The sequence below is a fragment of the Alosa sapidissima genome, chromosome 15 (assembly GCF_018492685.1).
Source record: "Alosa sapidissima isolate fAloSap1 chromosome 15, fAloSap1.pri, whole genome shotgun sequence".
Taxonomy (NCBI): domain Eukaryota; kingdom Metazoa; phylum Chordata; class Actinopteri; order Clupeiformes; family Clupeidae; genus Alosa; species Alosa sapidissima.
In genome coordinates, this window is record NC_055971.1 from 19,674,561 (window position 1) to 19,679,560 (window position 5,000).

General features: G+C 45.9%; 1 protein-coding gene across 4 annotated transcripts in view; it reads right to left on the reverse strand.

The window, feature by feature from the left end:
• Positions 1–5,000, reverse strand: part of kirrel3b (kirre like nephrin family adhesion molecule 3b) — a 186,262-nt gene that overhangs the window by 42,275 nt on the left and 138,987 nt on the right. The gene's annotated exons all lie outside the window — the stretch shown is intronic.

The window sequence follows — 5,000 nt, forward strand, 5'->3', positions numbered from 1 at the left end:
GTGGAAAGGCAATCTTCTCGGCAGTCAGACACAGAGACAGAACGAGTGGTTAAAAGCAGAGGAATACACAAGGCCAAGAATGGGCCTGATTACCCCCCTTTTCACACCGCCACTGATCATTCCGGGTTTGATTCAAACGCCAGTGAATTATTGATTGGTTCCTATGCTCTTCAGAGGGGCATATCTGGGGCGGATGAAAAATCAAAGGCAGAAAACAGCTGGCATGCATTCATTCGCATGTCGGTGAGACAGTGATGGTAGAAAAGGGAAGGATGTAGTGGAGGAAGGAAATGTAGAGAGCGAGCGGGAGAGAGGGAGAGGGAGAGAGAGAGAGAGAAAGAGAGAGAGAAAGAGAGAGAGAGGGCAAGAGAGAGATGGGGGAAAGACAAGAGGCAAGAAATATCATCTCATGAATGGAAATAATGAACTCATGTCATAATGATGATTTTCTTTGAATCCAGAGTAACAATAAAAGCAAGCAAATGTTTTATTAACGATCTCTGTCAACACGCTGGTAGACTAATTTAAGATTTCTTATGCTCCACAAAGTATGCAATAGTCATCAGTCTACAGTTTAGAGCCTAAAGACAAGCATCAATTTATAATAGAATCATTTCAAACTAAAAAGTTTCACCACTACTGCTACAAATGCCATTCAGTGGATTTTCTCCTGGCACTGGGAGGCCATTTGTTTAAGTGGGTGGCCAGGAGTCTCTCCCCATGGTAAAAATAGCTCACAGTCAATGTTTGACTGGTTGTATCATCTATCATCCCAGTGATGAGAGATATGTCACCAATCTGACACTTGGCTCGAAACGTGTTTCAGAATAGATTGGAGCCCCAGGTTTGACTGTCAAAACCATATAGACTTGTGAATGGCATTCAATCCAATTTATGTTTCTGTTTTTGAATTGATAAAAATAGTACTCCTTTCAGTCTTGTTTTGACAGGGAAGTAAACAATGGACCCTGTCCCTCTGAAGTTGAGAATATTATCACCAATGTAAAATCACAAAAAAACACATTGTATCCTGACATATTTTTATAGGTGAATGTATTAGCATTGACAATGCAATGGACTTGTTTTCATCTGTGAGAGAGAATGATCATTTCTTGTAAAGATTTGTGCCATTCATGACAAATAATAAAAACAAGTGGCACAGTTACGCTGAACCAGAGTTAGCATTGATCTCACTTAAATAATAGTAATAACGAGAAACTTATTTATCTCCTTTTTTTCGAATACATCGAAAAACACTTAGCAAGACAAAAGAAGAAGCAAAAATGGGAATATCAAAAGCTCTCTTATACAACCCCACACTCTTTTGACAGATATGACAGAAGAGGGCGGGTTAGACGGGGAAGGTTATGCATCCTATTGCTCTCATCTGTATCTCCACACATCCGTTTTCCATTGGAGAAGCCATTTAAAAAGATGGCAAACGGCGCCGGTAACAGAACATGACGGAGGGATTCTCAGCACGGGGAGTGACACAATGGGTTGGGGGAATCTTTTTCGGGGTGGGGCGAGGGGGGAGCTTTGTGCGGGCTTGTCCTCCCATGTTGAGCTCATGTTCAGGGGAAGGTCTGGGTGTTGACTGAATACTGTGTCTAGACAAAACTCATAGACATCTAACGGAGCGAGAAAAGGAAAACAAAACAACAACAACAACAACAACAACAACACAACGGCAACAACAACAGCAGCAACAACAAAAACAACAACACCACAGCTGAAGACATACTTCTGGGCGTTCAAACCAGAGATACCTGAATAAGGCCCGCCTGTACCTGTTCGCAATGAAAGTGTCTTCTAGGCAGAGATTGTGAGAAAACGTCCCTCTATTACAATTTTCTTCCCGCACACAAATCTGAATCTGATAGAGCCATACTTTTTTTCCCCTCTCCTGACAAGAAAACACTGAAGAAGAAAATGGGTGAGATAGAAGGATAACAGAGCTATCTGTTCCATTTAATCCTTCAGAAAAAAAAAAGAAATCTCATTTGATTGGCCTCTTCTCGTCTGCACTCATTCAATTCTCACTTAATTAACTGTCCTGAGTCTGCTCCGCTTTTTCACATCTGGAATAGATTTGAATAGAAGAACCCCCATCGTCAGCCACCTGTCCGACAGCAATACGTGACAGCTGATAGAACAGACGAGCGCATTGAAGGCAAACCAAATGGATTTCAAATTAGATGTACATTGATGGCCACCACAGTAGCCACTGTTCACCTTTCAGTGGTTCAGGGTGGCATGGCACAGAGGGAGAGGAGTCACACTGCTCTTTTGTCATCTGAATGCATACAGGCTCTCGCTGGGGGAGGCTAATTAGAATGTTTTGCCTAAGTGACCGCTTTTTAAAAGACCGGGTGATTGGCAAAGGTTGGCACGATGGCGTCTGAGATAAAGGACCACTGGAGTCACCATGGCCTTTGTGGTCGCACTCAAAAAAATGGCACCACATTCTACTACACTATTTAAAAGGGTAATAATGTTCTACTTCCTATGGTGCACCTGCAACCCAGCAGTAGGCCCACTGTGCTGTGCTTCTAGAATGTGGAGGCATGGATGCACTGTCCTCATTAAATAAATGGAGTATGGCCAAAGCAAATCTCAGTCACTGTGGGTGGGGTGAGTGAAACCAAAGCATGTGTGTGTAAAACAAGCCTGAGATTTTTAATTGTGCACCTTTGTTCGAAGAAACATATTGCAGATTTGAGGTGAGGCTAGCTTGCAAAAATAAAGACAAATAATAAAAAAAAAGAAACAGGATAAAATTTTGCAAAAAAATGCTCCATATGTTGGCTTTGTGTCACTTCAACAAAATGGCATCCAAGACAAAATATGTGTGCATGACCGTACAGACTGACTCCAGGGAGCTTGCTTTCCATCTGTCAGTTTCTAGGTGCTCCTGTTCCTGCAATGGGCTTGACTGCTAGAGAAACCGCTTCAAGGGAAGACCAAAAACAGTGGAGTCCGCTTGCTGAACTACAAGCCAGTTGCTTTTGAAACGGCCCCCTGGCATCCCTGCACTGGCGGACAGTCTGTATTTTTGGCCACAACAGAAGGGGGTGGATTCTGATGTCTCAGCCAGTGTCTGCTCAAGAACCAGCCCAGGGAGCTTAAGGGCTGGGCAACAGTCTAACGGGAGACATCCACCCGCCAACTCTGGGTGTCATCTCCGACGGACGTCTCCGATAGCCAATAGTATTGATGCGTCTCCTCAGACTCCAGGAGTGGTGGCAATCGTTAGAAAGCAGGGGGCAGTTATTTTAGCCAACGTCCCCAACCACCCCAACTGTACACCCCACACCCCCACTTCGGCACGGTCTCACTGTCAAGCGTCACGGCTGCCACCGCTTCGTGCTGGCCAGGCTGACAGCGGCACAAAGGCCAGGCCTTTAACCATGCTAGCCATCATCATTACAGGCCTGTTTGCAAACTCGGCAGCCCCTAATGGCTCCAAATTAGCGCTTTACTGCAGCCACTCGATAGATTTCTCATGAGCCGGTCAGCAGTGCGAATTGATCGCTCCCCTTTAATTACTGGCTGGCCGGGTGCAATCCTTCCCCTGCTGCCTCGCTCTCTCTCTCTCTCTCTCTCTCTCTCTCTCTCTCTCTCTCTCTCTGCCACTCTCTCAATCTTCTTCCTCTCTCTCTCCCTCACTCATTCCTTTTTTAAGGGTATATTGCTAGCGACCACCTCCATGAGCTATATACACAGACCTGCTTCTTTCACTGCGGCTCTTAGATTGCATGCGGGCCAAAGTAATTTGCTTAGTGTTGGTAGAAGGGCCAAGGTGAAAAAGGGGAAACAGAGATGGTGTGTGTGTGTGTGTGTGTGAGAGAGAGAGAGAGAGAGAGAGAGAGAGAGAGAGAGAGGGAGAGAGAGAGGGAGAGATATAGAGAAAGAGAGAGAGAGAGCGAGAGAGAGAGAGAGAGATGGATGTATAGATGGATGGATAGGTGAGAAGTGGGGGGGGGGTAGATGAGTGAAGGTTTCATTTTACAAATCAGTTCTAAGTGAGCGTCTGGTTTCACTGTGTTGGGGGAAGGGGTCAAGTTTGTGTGGGGAGGTATAGAAGCAGTTATAAGAGACCATAAAATCTGCTGCAGTTAACAACGACTCATGTTTGTTTCATAACTGAGCCTCATCAAGTCCCCTACTCATTCTCCCCACCATCAGCTAAACACTAAGTGATTGATAGAGAGAATGTGAGAGAAGAGAGGAAAAAAGAGAGATAGAGTGAGACATAAAAGGACAAAGAGAATGAGGTGCCTTGCAAAGTCATTTGCTTTTATTACATAATCAAAAAAATCTATAGGCCAAATGAAGCTGAATGGATTTGCAATCAACCCCGCCACAACATGAGCTATTTGGCCTGCCACCCTCCTGCGCTCCCACAGAGTATCTCTCTCTCTCTCTCTCTCTCTCTCTCTCTCTGTGAGTGAGGCTCGGCACTGTGGGTGCCCGTGGTGATTTTTAAGGCCCCAGTAAAGCTTGATGGCACTGTAATTGCTGGCGAAGGGCCCCCTGGTCTATTTACAGTGGGATTTGCCAGGGCGGCCAGACAGCCTCAGAGTTATTGACAGCCAAAGCGAGGCTGAGGAGTGGACGATGAATGGCGCGTAATCCCCCCCGATACAGCTGCGTGGGAGAGAGGGAGTCAGGGGGGGGGGGGGGAGGAAAAAAGTCATTTGGAGGAGAGTGAATGAGAGGAGGTCTCCAGTATGTGGTGGCTACAAGATGGGACTGTGGTGTGGTGTATGTGAGAGACTGTGTGTGTGTGTGCGCGTGTGTGTGTGTGTGTGTGTGTGTGTGTGTGTGTGTGTGTGTGTGTGTGTGTGTGTGTGTGTGTCTGTCTGTGTGTGTGTGTGTGTTTGTTAGTGTGGTGCATTGTGTGGAAGGGGAGGGGGGGGGGTTGTCTGAAAATGAAAGCGGGCACAGAGCTTTGCCTCCTATTGACGTGTCTAGAACAACAATGTGCCCGCAGGTTA